Genomic DNA, 19,389 nt, shown 5'->3' with positions numbered 1-19,389 from the left:
ATAAGGTCCTAAATTATTACACTGCTTACTGTCACATTGGAGTCGCAGTAGGGAATCTGTGCGATTGTATGTAACCTCTGGAAGTAGCCTTTTGTATGTTTCTTTCTTTGGGCTTGGATTGAAATAAGTGGATTATAAAGGATCTATTGCTTTCCTTAGGGAGGCTTCATCTTTATTTAGGTACGATTGCATATATGAAAATTATTATTGGTGAGATAGATTACTCCTATTTTTTCTTGGCATTTCTCATTTTCTCTTTTTCATTTGTTTCATCAATGAGAGTCAATATTTGTTTATGTTAAATAGGTAGCGCCAGTTACCCCGGTTGTTAGATTCTTTTTATTGGTGGAAGAAACCCCTAGCGGGTATGTTCTTTTTGTGGGGGGCAGCAACCTATAATTATTTACACATATAGTACTCATCCCGGATTTGTTGTTTTTTGTCTGTCCAGTACCCAGTGTTGACCAGCGCGGTTTTACCTTTACAATCAACACAGCCATTATTGTCTAAACCGCTGGCAACAAAAGTGGGTACACCCCTAAGTGAAAATGTCCAAATTGGACCCATTAGCCATTTTCCCTCCCCGGTGTTATGTGACTAGTTAGTGTTACAGGGTCTCAGGTGTGAATTGAGAGCTGGTGTGTTAAATTTGGTGTGAACGCCCTTACTCTCTCATACTGGTCACTGGAAATTCAACATGGCACCTCATGGTAAAGAACTCTCTGAGGATCTGAAAAAAAAGAATTGTTGCTTTACCCAAAGATGGCCTAAGCTATAGGATTGCCAAGACCCTGAAACTGAGCTGCAGCAGAGTGGCCAAGATCATACAGCTATTTAACAGAATGGGTTCCACTCAGAACAGGCCTCGCCATGGTCGACCAAAGAAGTTGAGTACACGTGCTCAGTGTCATATCCAGAGGTTGTCTTTGGGAAATAGATGGATGAATGCTGCCAGCATTGCTGCAGAGGTTGAAGGAATGGGGGGGGGGGGGGGTCAGCCTATCAGTGCTCAGACCATACACCCACACTGCATCAAATTGGTCTGCATGGCTGTCATCCCAGAAAGAAGCCTCTTCGAAAGATGATGCACAAGAAAGCCCGCTAACAGTTTGCTGAAGACAAGGACATGGAGTACTGGAACCACGTCCCGTGGTCTGAGGAGACCAACATAAACTTATTTGGTTCACATGGTGTCAAGCATGTGTGGAAGCAACCAGGTGAGGAGTACAAAGACAAGTGTGTCTACAGTCAAGCATGGTGGTAGAAGTGTCATGGTATGGGGCTGCATGAGTGCTGCCCGCACTGGGGAGCTACATTTCATTGACTAAACCATGAATGTCAACATGTACTGCGACGTACAGAAGCCGAGCATGATCCCCTCTCTTCGGAAACTGGGTCGCAGGGCCGTATTCCAACATGATAACGGCCCCAAAGACACCTCCAAGACAACCACTGCCTTGCTAAAGAAGCTGAGGGTAAAGGTGATGAACTGGCCAAGCATGTCTCCAGACCTAAACCCTATTTAATATATATGGGGCATCCTCAAACAGAAGGTGGGGGATGGCAAAGGTCTCTAACACCCACCAGCTTCGTGATGTCGTCATGGAGGAATGGAAGAGGACTCCAGTAGCAACCTGTGAAGCTCTGGTGAACTCCATACCCAAGAGGGTTATTAAGGCAGTGCTGGAAAATAATGGTGGCCACACAACATTTTGACACTTTGGGCCCAATTTGGACATTTTCACTTAGTGGTGTCCTCCCTTTTGTTGCCAGTGGGTTAGACATTAATTGCTGAGTGTTTTGAGGGGACAGAAAATTTACACGGTTATACAAGCTGTACACTTAGTACTTTATACTGTAGCAAAGTGTAATTTCTTCAGTGTTGTCACATAAAAAGATAATAAAAAATGTGAGGTATACTCACTTTAGTCAGATACAGTATGTATTTGGGAGGTGCCTCTAGAAACAGCACGGAGAGGCAGTGGTGGTGCTAAGCAAGCTACAACAGGATGCAATAACTTGCTAGGCCATAAAAAAGGTGGGATAATCTTGGCAGATGTTAAGCAGCTCTGAAACTGTTTCTTTGTAGGAGGACCTTCTGCAAGATACAGCTTGGTCACAGTCACAGTTGAGTTAGGACATCAATCTGCTTGAAAAGACAGATTTGCTGGAGTATGATCATCTCCAATTTTTTTCCTTCCTCTCCAATTTTTTTCCACAAAGAAACCATCAAAAACAAAATCTGCCTCTGATACTTTATCATAGTGGCTTAGTGGTTAGTAAAGATGAGTTTGGGTTTAGTCCAAACTTGGCTTCAAACCTAACCTAGAAGGAAGCCGTCACTCCTGCCTATGACCACCCAATCAACTGCAGCCAGGCTCTCCCAGAGGTACCTGTACATGAAGGTGCGGGGATGCTCAAGATCTCTTTGACCGAATATGGTCAAGTGGCCTTTCAACACTAGGGTCCTCAGTTTGCATCCCAACCATTTTACTACCTGCATGGAATTTGCATGTTCTCCCTGTATTTGTGTGGGATTCTTCTGGGTACTTTGACTTCCTCTTAAACTCCAAAGACACGCTAAAGGTTAATTGGCCCCTGTCTAAATTGGCCGTGTTATCTATGCATGCATGTAATGTTGGGTCCTTGTACGTTCTTGATTTGAATGTACAGTGCTGTGTAAATTCCCCGGGCTATAGAAATACCTGTAAAAAAAAACAAAAATTCCCAACTAATTCTTATTTTTATTGAGTGGTTTCTCACCCTCTAACACACTCTTTCCCAGTAATCTCCGAGAAAGCTTTATTTGATCAAGTTCACGGTACCGTTAATACTAGTTAGTCACATTTGACTGTTCTAGAATGTTGAATGTTCACATTAAAAAACAAGTCCAATTAAAGAGGAAGTAAACCCCGATGGGATTTACTTCTTCTTATGCCTCCCGCAAGGCTTGCAAATTAAAAGCATAATGGGCTAGTATGCATTGAATACTAGCTCACTATATGACACTTACCTGCAAATGAAGACCGCAATGTCCCCTGTCCAGGCCGTGTCCATCTTCGTCCCTCTTCCTTCCGGGGCCACAGACTCCGGCTCTGTGACTTGCACGAGGGAGCCATCAGTCACGGCACACGCTGGGGGGGGAAGAAACGCCACGGCAGTCCGTTTCTTCACAGCGCATGCACCGATGATGACATCGGCACACTGCAAATTAAATATCTCCTAAACCGCGCACGTTTAGAAGATATTTCCACTACCTATAGGTAAGCCTTATTCTAGGCTTACCTATAGGTAAAAGTAAGACAAAAGGGTTTACAACCACTTTAAATGGGGAATAACTATCACCAGGTCTATTAACATTTGAATCAGATTTACAATGCGACAATGTTAGGTGGAATGCAATAAATTGCTCATCATATCTCAACTCTGATAACCTTAGTGAAGAATGTAGTGAAACTGGCAAAGCATGATATACATTGTTGCAGTAATAACACCCTACACAGCTATACTGGCCATTTCAAGATGCTAAGCCTGTACTTAATAGAGAGTGTTTTGAAAAGCATCTTAACTTGCCAACTGCACCGCTGTAGCTCTTTAACCACTTCAATACAAGGCCCTTTCCCCAATTCCTGCCCAGGCCAATTTTCAGTTTTCAGCGCTGTCGCTATTTAAATGACAGTTGCACGGCCATGCAACACTGTACCCAAAATATTTATAATTTTGTTCCCACAAATAGAGCTTTCTTTTGGTGGCATTTGATCACCACTGGGGTTTTTATTTTTTGCTAAACAAATAAAAAAAAGCCAAAAAGTTTCTTTGTTTCTGTTATAAAATTTTGTAACTAATATATGCAATTCTGATGGGCACTCATAGGTGGCACTGAAAGGCTGGACTAATGGGTATTTATGGGTGGCACTGATAGATGGCATCACAGATGAGAGGGCACTGGCAGGCATCACTGCTGGGCATGGATTGGCATCCCTGATGGTCATGGGTGGGCATTCTGGGGGGGGGGGGCTGCACTGATAATAAATTAGTGTAGACCCCCTTTGTCAGGAGAGCAGCCGATCAAAACTCCTTGCGTCTGTCAAATGTGATAGAGGAAAAGCTAATACACAGCTTTTCCTGTTTACATTCTGATCAACTGTGTTTGGACACAGCTGATCACATGGTAAAGAGCCTCCGTCAGATATGTAAAAATGTATTTAAAATGTATTCATTTGCAGTGCACCAATTCCTAGATGTGGTGGATTCATTAGTTTTCTTTTTTAAGGTGTTTTTCCTTTATTTCATCTGGCAATCCTGCCAGTAATGCCACGTACACACGATCGGACTATCCGGCAGACTTATCAGCATCCGGGAGCCCCCTTTAATAAGGGGGCCCCCAGATTCCGGCCCCCTACCCTATGTGAATGAGTATGGGGTACATGGTACCCCTACCCATTCACCTGGGGAAAAAAGTATACATAAAAAACACACAACACAGGTTTTTAAAATACTTTATTAGACAGCTCCGGGGGTCTTCTCTTCTTCCGTCTTTGGGGGTCTTCTCACCAGATTCCTCTGCTATCTTCTGCTCTTTTGCTAGCTGTCTTCGGGGTCTTGTCCCGCTCTTCAGTTCTTCTTGCCGAGCCTCCGCTTTCTTCTTCCAGCGCTTTTACTAGCGTTGGCCCGGTCTTCTGTTGCCGCCTTCTGCTTCTTTTCTCTTTCTTCCGATGTTGACATGACGCTCTCTCCGGCCGTAATGCTGGGGACGCGTTGTGCAGCGACTTATATAGGGACAAGGGGGTGTCACATGGTGACCCCGCTCCTTATGTCACAGTCCCAGCATCCTCCGGGACTGTGACATCATAAGGGGCAGGGTCATCATGTGACATCACCCGGTGACCCCGCCCCTTGTTCCTATATAAGTCGTCGCACAACGCGTCCCCAGCATTACAGCCGGAGAGAGCGTTTTGTCAATATCGAAAGAAGGAAGGAAGAAGAAGCAGAAGGCAATGATGGCAACAGTGACAGAAGACCGGGCCAACTCTAGTAAAAGAGCTGGAAGAAGAAAGCAGAGGCCCGGCAAGAAGAACCGAAGAGCGGGACAAGACCCCCGAAGAGCGGGACAAGACCCCGAAGTCGGAAGAAGACCCAGAAGTCGGAAGAAGACCCAGAAGTCGGAAGAAGACCCCGAAGTCGGAAGAAGACCCCTGGACAGCGGTGACGAAGACCTCCGGAGCTGTCTAATAAAGTATATTAAAAACCTGTGTTGTGTGTTTTTTATTTATACCTTTTTCCCCAGGTGAATGGGTAGGGGGCCGGAATCTGGGGGCCCCTTTATTAAAGGGGGCTCCCGGATTCTGATAAGCCCCCTGCCCGCAGACCCTGACAACCAACGGCCAGGGGTGTTGGGAAGAGGTCCTTGTCCTCATCAACATGAGGACAAGGTGCTTTGGGGTGGGGGTCTGCAGGGCCCCCCTCCCCCAAAGCACCCCCCATGTTGAGGGCACGCGGCCTGGTACGGCTCAGGAGGGGTGCTCGCTCGTCCCCACCCCCTTTCCTGACCGGCGGGGCTGCGTGCTCGGATAAGGGTCTATGGACTTCGGGGGGACCCCCACGCAGTTTTTTCAGCGTAGGGCTTCCCCTTTGAATCCATATCAGGTGATGGGGCTCGCAAGGTGTCAATCACGCCGATGGAGGCGGCAACATTGACTTCCTGCACTAGTCCCATCTACCTGGAGTCACGTTGAAAATGAACAGACTTTTCTCCGTGTGTGGGCAAGTCCATTCATTTCAAAAGTCCTGTGGACTAGCACACAGAGGGGCGAATTGTTCGCAGAACTGCTGAGTCAAAAATTCTAAGTCCGCCGGACTTTTGGGAACAAAAATTCCGCCGGAGCCCACACAAGGGCGGATTGTCCGGCGGACTCTGGTCCACCGGATAATCCGATTGTGTGTACGCAGCATAAGTATATTTTTTATCTTTCTTTAACAGAACAAGCTGTACAGCAAAATTGGCAGTTAGGGTTGAGACAAACCTTTTAACACTGACAGGCATGCCTACAATGGTCAGCTTTTATGTAAGGAAAAGAATGTTACTGTAAATTATTAGAGTATTCAATGGAGTTCAGCTTGAATTTGTTAGTAAAGTCCATCTAAAGATGGATTGAAATTTGGTGGATTCAGCAGGAATTTTGATCCATGTGTGGCCACTGCAGTCAAACAGAATTAGATCTACCAATCGACATCTGTTTACTGCCTTGTTGGATAAAAGCTGCTCAAACAGCGACTGCAGTGCTGATCAGTGTATTCTGACAGCAGAGGAGTCCAGCTGTCAGAATACACCATGGCGGGGAGGATGTTCCGCATTTACCTCGAATGTGTGTGGATGGGTGTATCAGTTTTTTCATTAAGGCCGCGTACACACGGGCGGATTGTCTGTCCAACTTAGTCCGCTGAACCGTGTTTCAGCGGACAATCCGCTCGTGTGTGGGCTTCAGCGGACTTTTTCAGCGGACTGTCTGACGAACAAAGTCTTACGGAATTTCCGAAATTTTGTCCGTTCAAACTTGGTTTTGTCCGTCCAAACTTGGTTTCAGCGGACAGTCCGCTCGTGTGTAGGCAAGTTGGACGGACTAAGTATGGCGCATGCTCAGAAAGGATTTACACGGCCGAAGGTTGCATTGCAGTGTATAGGACGTCGTTTTTCTAGTCCCGTCATACGTGCTGTACACGTCATCGCGCACGCTTTCAGCGGACTGTCTGCTTATCGTGTGTGGTCAAGTCCGTTCATGCAAATTTTGAACAGACTGTCTGTCGGATTGTCTGACGAACTTAGTTGGCCAGATAATCCGCCCGTGTGTACGCGGCCTTAGTCTGACGACTGAACGAAAAAACAGAAAAGGGAAGTAGGGCCAAAGATCTTTTGGCCCTACTTCTCCTGTCGGTCACACAAGTGCGCTTAGACCACTTTCACAGTGCCAGCGGTTTTCAGGAGCTACAGCGCTAAAAAGCACCTGAAAAAAGCGCCTCCATTCACTCCAGTGTGAAAGCCCGAGGGCTTTTACAAGGGAGCGGTGTGCTGGCAGGGCATCAGAAAAAGTCATGCCAGCAGCTTCTTTGGAGCGGTGAACTCACCGCTCCTCCCCATTTAAATCAATGGGGCAGCGCTGTGATACCACTGGCAAAACGCCACCCCGGCGGTGTTTTGCGGGTGGATTCAATCACTTTTCGGCTGCTAGCGGGGGTTTAAACTGCCCCGCTAGCGGCCAACTAGCGCAGCTGAAACTACGGTAAACAGCACTAAAAATAGCGCTGCTTTACAGCTAATGCCCTAAGCGGCGCTGCGTGAAAGGGCTCTTAGTTCTGCACTCCTATAACCCAAATTCAGCCAACAGTAAGCTAATGTCTGGTGTCAGCTGACGTCACTCAGTCGGTTTGGCCCTGGAGAAATCCTGACTTTAACATCAGAAACCACTCACATACCTAAGCCAGACTGGACCGGCTGCAGTACACACTGGCCAAATGTCATCCGGTTTCTATTGAACTGTCCAAAGCTGCCAATGTTTTCAGGGCTTTAATCCATTTAAAGTCCAGAATAATTTGTTTGTGTTCTGCCCTGTCCTAAGAGAGTCAGCTGGACCATTGCATTGTCTGCTTGCTATCACACCTCAACGAAAGCTACTACATGTTGATGAGGTTGAGATTTTTTATGTGAGCAGTATGGATAGGGACCATACCCAACAGTATTCTTTAACCACTTGACCGGAAGATGTACCCTCTTCATGACTAGGCAATTTTTTGCAATATGGTACTGTGTTACGTTTGCACAGTCATGCAATGCTATACACAAATTCATTTTACGTCATTTGTTTTTCCACAAATAGAGCTTTCTTTTGGTGGTATGTGATCATGACCGCGTTTTTTTTTTTTTTTTTGCGCTATAAACAAAATAAATAAATAATTTTGAAAAAAAGCTACATATATTTTTTTACTTTCTGCTATAAAACACATCCAATAGAAAAAAAAATGTAAAAAAAAAATCGAATTTCTTGATGAATTTAGACAAATATGTATACTGCTATGTGTTTCTGGTAAAAAAAATCTCAATAAATGTATATATTTGGTTTTTATGTGACCGTTAAACCTCTACAAACTGTGGTATATATTTATGGAATTTTTTATACTAATATTAGCGTTGATCAGCGACTTATAGCAGGACTACGATATTGCGGCGGAAATTGGACACTTACTGAAACTTTTGACACTTTGCGGGAACCAGTGATACAAATACAGTGATCAGTGCTAAAAATATGCACGGTCAGTGTACCAATGACACTGGCTTGGAAGGGGTTAAACATATAGGGCGATCAAATGGTTAACTGTGTGCCTAGCCAATGTTTTTGTGACATGTGTTTGCTGCTTTTACTAGGGGAAGAGAAGGATTTTTTTCACAAAATTCATCCCATCACCCGTCAGAACAGAGATCTGCCTGGTGTATAAGTGTTTTACCAATAGCAATAGCAGCCTGCCGGCTGTGCGCACGCCCCCTTGCAGGAGGAAATGCAGAATGAGGTATATTGGAGGGCCGCCCTGTAGCAGTAAATCTGCTATAGGGCGGTCTGGAACTGGTTAAATAGAGGGGATGTGGATCAGCAGGTAAACATTACCATCAGCACTGGTCAGAATAATTATACAATACATGCAGCTAAACTCTGAAATCTAGATGCCCATGGGAATGTAGCTTAACTCTCTCAAAGCAGAGAAACCACTGCTCACTCGACCTGATCCTAGTGGTTACATGCGTATGTGGCAGCCTCAGCTGCTGGCTGAGGCTGCCACATACACATGTACCCACTAGGATCGGGTCTGGCAAATGGCAGTTTCTCTGCTTTGATCTTTTAACATTACTAGCTTCTTAATATCCTGTGCCGGTACCCCTACTCCCGAGCACCAGTGGGGAAAAGCACCTCTGCTTGGAGCGGCACACCACAAAGCTTATAATAGCCTAACTCTAAGTTTTCGTAAACTTTTTGGACCAAGTTAGTCCAAACAAACTATTTCCTTCAATAACACATGCAGTGGCTGTCAGTGCTGTATGAACAGTATGTAGCTTCAGCTACATACTGTAACCAGTGCTGTGTTCCTGCAGTGGGACAGGGAGTTCCTGTCCCGCTCCCAGAAGAAAATGGAGTAGGGCTGATTGCTGCTCAGCCATTCACAGGAAGCCTTGTATTTTCTGCATGAATAAAAAGCTTCCCCTGATTGACTGACGTGGAGAAGCTGGCAGTTGACATCACAACTTCTACCACAGTCAGAGGAAAATACAAAGCTTCCTGTAAATGACTGAGCAGCCTGACTTGATTTTGTTCCTGGAGCAAGGCGGGAACTCAACACTGTATACTGTAAGTAGGAGAGGCTACATACAGCTCATACAGTGCTGACAGACACTGCATGTGTTAGTGAAGGAAATAGTTTGTTGGGACTAGCTTGGCACAAATGAGATTTAAAGTGGTTATAAACCCTTACAAACCACTTTGACCTACAGGTAAGCCTAGAGTAAGCCTAGCCGTGTAGGTTTAGGAGATATCTGCAAAAAGACAGGCACCGCTGTTTACAGCGCATGCGCCGCAGACAGCGGCACGCAGGCGCACTGAGCATGCCGCTGCCAACGGCGATATGCGGCTAGTGGCGGCTCCCGTGCGCATGCCCGGTAGTGACGTCATCGTGGCTCCGGCCAATCACAGCGCCGCAGCCACGATACCCGGAAAAAAGATGGACACTCCGTGGAAGAGGGAACATCGGTGACATTGCTGGCTCCTGTGTCAGGTAAGTGACACACAATGGGCTACTATCCGATGCATAGTAGCCCATTATGCTTTACCTTTGCAGGGAAACAAAGAGGAAGTAAACCAATCAGGGTTTACTTCCTCTTTAAAAGTTCACTAAAGCATGGAATTAGGCTTTAAGTGGTACATAAGAGAGATAGTTCAAAGAGATACAAGGACAGGTTATCACACTGCTATGAATAAAAATACAGGCGAAATACATAAAAACTTTCACACACCTAGGGCCCATTCACAACAGAACGCGATGTCGGAAACCCATGTTCTGTTCATGTTTTCGGCACCACATTCAAAACACACTGGATGTATGATCTGCTGCAGGTATCCATGACACCTGAAATGCAGATCGCACACGCAGTGCATTTACCAGCACCGGATAGTGTGGTACTGCAGCACCATGCAATTTGGTTACAGTGCCTTTTTTTTAAAAGAACAGCATGCACTACTTTTGATGCGATCCACTGCAGTTTCAGCCCAATCAAATGGGCTGAAAAATTGCAGAGGAACACAGACCAGGTTTGTGTGCGTTTCAGTTGTGAACTGACCCTAAGTCATACCATTCCAACAATGTCAACATGGTTTTAAAATGGCTATATGGTTTTCTTTGGGCCTAACATTCCAGTTTTAATGGAGTTTCTAAAATTATGACACTGCTCTTATTACTTTCACTTTTAAAGTAAACCTATACTTCCGTTGAAATGGTTATACAAAAGTCCTGTGTAAGAGCACACTCCATGTGATGTCTGCTAGTGCATTTATTATCCAAAAAAAGTCACCTTTGTGTCCCTCTTTGAGCTAATTTACTACTGCAATCTGAATGGCAAGAGCACGAAAATCGCTCTTTGACAGGGCTTTTAATTGTAAAAGTTTCAAATGTACAAACTATAGAAATGTTTAAATTACAAATTGAATCTAAATTTTAACTAGTAGCCAGTGCAATTACTGTAAAACTAAAGTGAGGACTTAAGCGGAGTCCCACCCAAAAGTATAAGCTCTGCTCATCTGCCTCCTCCTCCCATATGGCGCCACATTTGGCACCTTTTTGAGGGGAGGGGGTATCTATTTTTGACAGGTACCCGTCCCCACTTCCGAGAGATCTTGCCACAGCAAGATTACTTGGAAGTTGAGTCCCCCTCCTACTTCCAGGCCATTCAGAAAGCACAGTGCGTTTTGCGCATGTGCAGTAGGGAACTGGCAGTGAAACTGATGGCTTCCCTTACTAGGAATGGCAGTGGCTGCACCCGATGGAAACATCGGTTGGGGTGCCATCATCACTGGATTCCAAGACAGGTAAGTTTCCCAATATTAAAAGTTAGAAGCTACAGTATGTGTAGCTGCTGATTTTTTTTTTGCTGGGGAGCAGAACTTCGCTTTAAAGGCAGCACATAGATGATCTGATTTATTTTCTGCTGCGGGCAATAGTTGAATGTAAAAAAAAGTCTGGCTGTACCCAAGTCAAATGAAGAATCAACCTGGGTACAATCAGCTTGGATCGAATCTCAGCCAGTTCCTGCTGAACTGGCCGAATTTCAATCAATGTATGGCCGGCTTTACCCAGTTGGATGGTATATCTGTTTTTGGGCCTCTGAACAATCCTAAAAAGGTTAAATTTACTAAATTAGTTTAGTGAAACCCCATAGAATATTATGTTCTGAAATCTCCAAGACTTTCACAGTGTGATAGTGAGCAGTAAGCTTATCAGTCCAGTAGCTCTCAAGCTTAGACATACTGGGTTTAGCCAGTGTTATATGGCTGCATTAAAAACCTGATGCTGTTGGAACACGTCTGAAAGACAAGCGTGTCCTAAAATAAACCACAAGGATTGTAAGGTCTAGATGAGTCACTGGGCCAGTGGAGGAACTATGTCTGAGAAAAAAAAACAATTAGAAGCTAATAAAAACGTCCAAAAGTCAAGAAACCAAACAAAAGAATGACATATATACTAAACACGTGATACAGAAGAGAGGCTAGCTTTTGTGAGTTCAGCTGCTAGTTTCCTTTTCATATGTGATGAGAAACTCAAAAATACTATCAGGGGAAATTAACAAACCCGAAGGTGTGTACAGCAACCAATTAGCTTCAGCTTGTTCAGTTAAAGTGATACTAAAAAGCCTTGACTTCCACCCAACAGGAGGGTTTTTTTCTGGCCATGGATGCGGAGAAGGCGTTCGACAGGGTGGCCTGGGACTACCTGCAAGCAGTGCTTCGGGCCCTGGGCCTGGGCAGCAATATGTGTACCTTTATTGGAGCTTTATATTCTAACCCCAGGGCCAGGGTCAAGGTTAATGGCCACCTGTCGGACGCCTTCCCCATCCGAAATGGCACTAGACAAGGGTGCCCTCTCTCTCCCCTTCTGTACATCCTCACCCTGGAAGCCCTCTTGCGCTGCATTAGGCTTCACCCGGATATCAAGGGTATCACAGTACGCCATAAGGAGTACAAAGTCGCGGCCTTTGCGGATGACATCTTGCTTTTTCTTACGTCCCCATTAACGTCCCTGCCAAATCTAATGCCACTCCTGGAGCAATTCAAACGCATAGCCAACCTAAAACTTAATTACTCTAAATCGTTCGCGCTGAATGTTTCCTTGCCGCATGGTCTTGCCCGTCAATGCCAAGCCAACTTTCCTTTCAAATGGAACTCGGATGCTATTACATACCTGGGCATACAGTTGCCTGGCAAGCTGAGTTCCCTTTACGAAAGGAACTTTCTCCCCGAACTTAAAACTATTCAACAGGAGCTGCAGAGGTGGGATGTCCCGACTCTGTCGTGGTTTGGGCGAGCGGCTGCTCTCAAAATGACTGTGCTTCCACGACTTCTCTATAAAATGCAAACAATCCCCATACGTCTCCCACCGGCCTTTTTCGCAACTTTTAAAAGAATTTGTAGATCCTTCCTCTGGGGCTCCAAATCGCCTCGCATCGGGTGGGCAACCCTGGTTCTACCCAAAGCTAAGGGAGGCATTGGTCTACCCGACCTTAAACGTTATTATTGGGCAGTACACATGGCCAGGGTAGTGGACTGGAAGGTTCATACACGTTGCAAGGACTGGCCAGAACTTGAAAAGCTCGTTGTCGGTCATGATCTGCAAGCGCTTCCTTGGAGCACTAAGCGCCCCACGGGGCACCAGCTCTCTGTACACCCTCTTGTTGGGGCGACCCTACAAGAATTCACCAGAGCTTGCAAAGCAATGGCACTCTCCCATACAGAGAGTCCGATTACTCCTATTAGGAGTAACCCTGACTTCCCCCCAGGACTTTCGGCCAGTTTCTTGGCTCAGGAATGGCCGTCTACAGAGATGGTGGCGAAACAATTTTTTAGGAGGGGCAGATTCTTAAGTCAACAAGACCTGGCCAAGCTATCTGCCACCAAGACGTTCCCATATTGGCCATACATACAGCTGAAACACTTCTTGGATGACCCAGGGAGGAGACCGGGATATCTGACAGAACCCACTGTTTTTGAAGCTCTGTGCTCCAGCAAGACTCCCCAGAACCGCGTGATCTCGGCTTTGTATGCTTCTATGTTTAAGACCCAGCACCCAGACAGGAGTCCAGATCGGGTCTTCTGGGGGTCTGTGCTGGACCAGGAGATAACGGATAAAGAGTGGGACCGTATACATCTATATATTCATAAGGGGTCCCAAAATGTACACACGCAGGAAAATGGTTACAAATTGAAGATGAGATGGTACAAAACTCCAGACCTGCTCCATAAGATCTTCCCGACGGTCCCTGACCACTGCTGGCGATGCGAAAGGGAGATAGGTACCCTTCTTCACATATGGTGGGGTTGCCCCCTGATTCAACCCTACTGGAGAGAGGTGCATAAGGTAATTTCGGAGGTTTCACCCTTGGCCTTGGAGTTCACCCCTGCACAATATTTATTACACCTATCGAACATTCCCCAGAAGAAATATTGTAAGTCCTTGGCGATACACATGATCAATGCTGCTAGGCTTTGTATTCCGGTGCTTTAGAGATCTGTGTCCCCCCCCTCGATTAAAAGCTGGTTTCTTCGCATTAATCGTATAGAAGCGATGGAGGAGCTGATTCATATAGCGCAGGACAAGATTGATCGCTTTTCCGCAATCTGGGGAGTGTGGCGGACTTTTAAACTTTCCCAGAGATATCTTGCGTTGATGCAATCTTAGGAGACAGTGATACCCTACAAGTGGGAATCTTCCCAACTGGCATCTCCCATGTGGGTAGTGCTTACAGTATTGTCTATCTGGACATAGCCTCAGCCCTGGAGCATAGTGGCGCCTTCCCTTGTTGTTGGCTACACCGGGACGGAGAGGGTAGCTGGTGGTCAACCCACCCCCGATCCGTTCGAAGGCTTATCCGAGCGTTTTCTCCTCTTTTCTACCTCTATATTCTTCCTCTTTAAGCCCTAGCTGGTTCCTCTCCTACACCCCTCACCCACCCTCCCCCCCCCCTCTTTTTTTTTTTTTTTTGGTTCCCGCTATCTTATAGGCATCATTGGTAATTTTACGTGATCAGGCCGTTAGAGACACAACGGTTAAGGGTGACCAGGGGGCGCAAGGCCACTTTGAACAAGCTTGAATATAGGCGTGATTCTACACGCTATGGTTTTCTCTCTGGCAACTTAGTGTCTGCAACGGGCTTTTCTTAACTACTACAACTGCTGTTTACAGATATCTATATGCGAGGTTGTACGGATGGCTAACGAGACACTGTATGGTTCACTATATTTGTTTTGTTTTTCTTTTTCTGTAATTCTGTATTTGCTTACTGTTACCTTGGAAACATAATAAAAATTCTAAAATTAAAAAAAAAAAAAAAAAGCCTTACGGGACAGTAAAATAATGCAGTTGAGGCGTGGCTTTGTCACCACAATCAGCTGAACGCAACTCGTTCAACTGAATGGAGGATCCCTGCATTGCCCACTAGTTGTAAAACAGCATGAATGAATGAAACACAATTTATGAATGAAGGAGCGAACCTTTTCATTCATAGAGGCTATAGCATGACTTCTATGGATGGAAGGGCTGGGCGGAAAGGGTGGGCAAAGGCAGGTACTCCGATGAGTGCCGAGTGTCAAGTGCCCATCACAGCTCTCTCAGCTCTATAAACCCTTGCCACACCAGATGATTACAGCGGGGGGCGGCACACACACAGATGGTATTTTATATAATTTTAGTCCTTTCTTGCCAAATTTGAGCTCACAACAAACAACTGTTCTATATTTCATAAGTACTGATTATATTTACACAAGATATATAGGTTATCAAATATACTGTTGGAAATTTTTACAAACTTTTATGATGTAAGCGGACAGCTTTAAAGTGTTACTAAACCTAGGAATCTGCGTTCACTATATCTGGTCTCCCACAGCACACAACATGGAAATGCATTTACTTTAGTCAATATAAACAGTTAAATACCTTTTCTCATCAGCAGTTATGTGACTTCTATCAGTGTCCAGCTGAGCTCTGGTTAAAGCTTGTAGGAGGAGTTTTCATTCTCCCCAGACTGTCCTATGAGGCTGCAGGACCCCTGACCCTCTGTCTGGACAATGCTGATTGGCACTGTGCTGATCATATGCAAACGTCCCCAGTGAAAAAAAAAACCTCTCTAGCAATAAACACCAAACTAAGCATCAGTGTTAATTGTGGCAGCAAATTTCGATTTAGTTTTAGTCTTAGGACTAAAATGGCATTTCAGTTTTAGTCCCATTTTAGTCTTCTGCAATTGTTTTAGTTTTAGTCGACTAAATCTCCAGTACATTTTAGTCCACTAAAATCCAGTAAAACTCATTTTAGTTGTCTAAAATCTAATGGGTGTAATTCAATTGTAATGCATTCGTTAACAATTCTTAAATAAATATATGCTGCATAAATAATAAAACAAAATAATATAAAATGAAAATCAGAAAATTGTGTACAAGTGCTCTAAAAAAAAGTGCAATAATAATTATTTATAAGTGATATTTCTTCCACTGGCATGCAGGAAGATGTGATATTTTTTTCTTGCTTCAAACGTCCTCCATATCCATAGTGCTTCTGCCACCACATGCAATGCTCACTCACCTCCTTGAAAGACCCTACAAGGGGTCAAAACACATCTTGCGCACAGCGTAACTCTCCCTTCAGGAATAATCCTCACTGGTCCTTGGCAATCTCTGTTGGACTCTCAAACGACGGGTAGTAATCTATATCAGATGTAGATTCCTTCCACTGTTCTGCTTCAAACTTGAATCCACATTGGCAAATGGCAAGGACCCACATAGCTTTGCAGTCTGGGGTCAAAAAGACTTGGATCCAGCTGGATAGACACTGTCTGTATGGCAAAAGAGAGTTCTTCTTCTGTTTTGGTTTTGTTTTTCAACCTGTGTACCATCACGTTTTGAGACAGTGTGATATGGCCAAATGCAGTAAAACCACATCAGTTCATGTGTATAAAAAAAAAAAAAAAAAAAAAAAAAAAAGACTTGGATCCAATCTGATCAATTAGGAGACTCTGACTCAGAGTCTCCTAACTGATCCGATTAGATCCAAGTCCTTTTGACCCCAGACTGCAAAGCTGTGAGTCCTTGCCATTTGCCAATGTGGATTCAAGTTTGAAGCAGCACAGTGGAAGGAAGCTACATCTGACATAGATTACTACCTGTCTTTTGAGAGTCCAAACCACTTTTATAGCCATTTCTTTACATGAGATTCAGGAATCTGAAGATTTTTTGAGCCCTCAGGTTTAAAAATTGCAACACAATTCTTAAAAACTTAGGCTACATTCACAATGAAGTTTGTGCGACACAGGGTTCGCATGTATGCAGACCGTGGGACGGCCAAGTATTGATTATAGGCTTTCTCCAGGTTTTGTAGTCCTGGATCAGGGTCTGGAGTTTGAAGGCTTCAAAGTGTCTTAGGAGAGAGGAAGCCCTTCAATCAGGTGTCCAGGTCTTGAGACCTACAGGTTATGTGAATGTACAGGTGTACACAATCGTTATAAACAAGGCATAGGGATAGCTTAGAGCTCCAGCCAGGAGTTAGGTGTGCTCCCGTCTGAAGACAGGTGCCATACATGTTGGAGAGATTCCATGTCCATCGGGCTGGGAGTATTGGGATAGCTGAGAGAGCCTGGGAGACAGAGAGAGAGAAACTGGGAGACTGAGGAAGCTTGGACAGCTGGGTGAGTCTAGGGGAATGAAGGAATCCATAAGTCTCAGGGGAGAGAGAGAGTCTGGGGAGTCAGGAGAACCCCTACTGAGAAGTCATGAGTGGGCCTATTTAGCTGGGAACTGTGGCTACAGGCCGAGGGAGCCAGGAAAGCCCAGAGAGCAAGCAGATGCTAGGTGAGACAGTCTGAGATACCAGCGATGAAGGTGAATGTGTGGTGCTAAAAAAAGTGAATTATGTAAAAATCACTAAGTAATATACACCTTAAAAGGGAAAAGTGATAAAAACCATTGAAATAAATTGTGCTAAAAGTCCCCAAATGAAACACATATAATGAAAATATCCATCATAAAAATGAAGGATAACAATGTCCTAAAGTTGTGTAGACCATCACATGGAAATTTCTTTCAGAAAACTGGTATGACTTATACACGCTTACCGGAGTTGGTGGACCCGGCTGTCAGTGACAACGGATCAATCAAGCATGGAAAATTCCAATCGGCAAGTAGACTGGACTGTCACCGAAATCCTGGAGACTTGTAGGTGCGTCCCGCTGCTCTCCCAATGATGTTAACCACAAGGAAGACTGATAGATGGGTTGCAAACGATCATATTTTGATATCAGGCCATATAGATGGATCGAACAGCCGAAGATGTCAGAGAGAAATCCGATGGAAATGGATAAATGCTGGTATAGAGTCCCCTTGCAGGGGTAACACCAATCTGATAGAAGAACCCAAAAAACTTTCATCCACAGAAGACCATTGGTCTTCTCTGTGCTTAACATCATTGGGAGAGCAGCGGGGCGTACCTACAAGTCTCCAAGATTTCGGTGACAGTCCGGTCTACTTGCCGATTCGAACTATCTGTGCTTGATTGATTCATTGTCCCTGACAGTCAGGTCCACCAGCTCCGGTAAGCATGTACAAGTCATACCAGTTGCCTGAAAGAAATTTCCATGTGATGGTCTACACAACTTTAGGACATAGTTATCGGGATACCCCTTAATTTTTATGATGGACATTTTCATTATATTGGTTTCATTTGGGGACTTTTAGCACAATTTATTTCAATGGTTTTTATCACTTTTCCCTTTAAGGTGTATATTACTTAGTGATTTTTACATAATTAACTTTATCACTTTTTCTTTTAAGGTGTATATTAGTGATTTTTACATAATTCACTTTTTTTTAGTGCCACGAATTCACCTTCACCATTTTCAGATTTTTTTGTCACATTCTTGTTTAGCTGCTTACTTTTTCCTTCTTTATACATTTTTTTGGGTAAGCGCAATAATCACTTTCTATTCTGAGATACCAGTTACAAGAGCAGTGATATTGCTGGAGAGAGAGAGAGAGAGAGAGAGAGAGAGAGAGAGAGAGAGAGAGAGAGAGAGAGAGACAAGCAACTTGGCATTTATTACTTTTTATTTGGTGAATTTCCCCTGCACTGACAACTGCTTGATGTTGATTGTTTTGAAAAAAAGTGGGCTGGCAAGCCCTAAAACCACAGTTTGGAGCGTCACCGACTACAAAATGCTACTACCACTGAGCCACAATTATCCCCCATATCACGCAAAGAATAGAAAGCCTGTATTTACCTATTTGCTTGTAAATTGCCATTACTAAATTTACCTTTGTAGTAATTTTTATCGTAAGGGTCCAGATTACAATATAGAAAGCAAACTTCATCATATAAATTGGCAAATAAATGGATTGATCTATTTGGTCTTAGTAAAAAAAAAAAAATAACAAAGTAATATTTTTTAAAAATTGGCATGACACAGAACTATTCAAATTGAATAAACATTAAAAACCAGATTACATTTTTTTTTCACTGTATCATAGCTGAATAAGTCCGAACCAGAAAAGAAGTTAGCATAAGTAACAAGTTATTTTCGAATGTCACACAAATTCTGGAAGCCTTTTTTGCTGCGTACACACGATTGGACATTCTGACAGCAAAATCCATGGGATTTTTTCTGACGGATGTTGGCTCAAACTTGTCTGCATACACACGGTCACACAATGTTGTTGTAAATTCCGAACATCAAGAACGCGGTGACGTATGTCGAGACGAGAAAATTGAAGTTAAATAGCCAGTGCGGCTCTTCTGCTGATTCAGAGCATGCATAGAACTTGTGCTTCGGAATTGGGTACACACAATCGGAATTTCCGACAACGGATTTTGTTGTCGGAAAATTTGAGATCCAGATCTCAAATTTCGTGTGTCGGAAATTCCGATGGAGCCTACACACAGTCAGAATTTCTGACAAAAAGCTCCCAATCAAACATTTTCCGTTGGAAAATCCGACCGCGTGTACGTGGCCTTAGTCTCTAGTTTTTGGTTGCCAATTTTTTTTATTTTTAGCTTGGATAAAGTGGGGAAGGGTTTAACCACTTGACAACTGGGCACTTAAAC

At 44.2% G+C, this 19,389-nt stretch overlaps 1 protein-coding gene across 2 annotated transcripts in view; it reads right to left on the bottom strand.

Moving 5' to 3' along the window:
- TAF1B (TATA-box binding protein associated factor, RNA polymerase I subunit B) overlaps positions 1-19,389 on the bottom strand; it is a 247,607-nt gene that overhangs the window by 29,618 nt on the left and 198,600 nt on the right. The window lies entirely within an intron of this gene.

The sequence above is a fragment of the Lithobates pipiens genome, unplaced genomic scaffold (assembly GCF_037356315.1).
Source record: "Lithobates pipiens isolate NorthernLeopardFrog02 unplaced genomic scaffold, aLitPip1_a1.2 Scaffold_18, whole genome shotgun sequence".
Taxonomy (NCBI): Eukaryota; Metazoa; Chordata; class Amphibia; order Anura; family Ranidae; genus Lithobates; species Lithobates pipiens.
The sequence above is the reverse complement of the archived record's forward strand: the minus strand, read 5'-3'. Positions and strand labels throughout refer to the sequence as shown.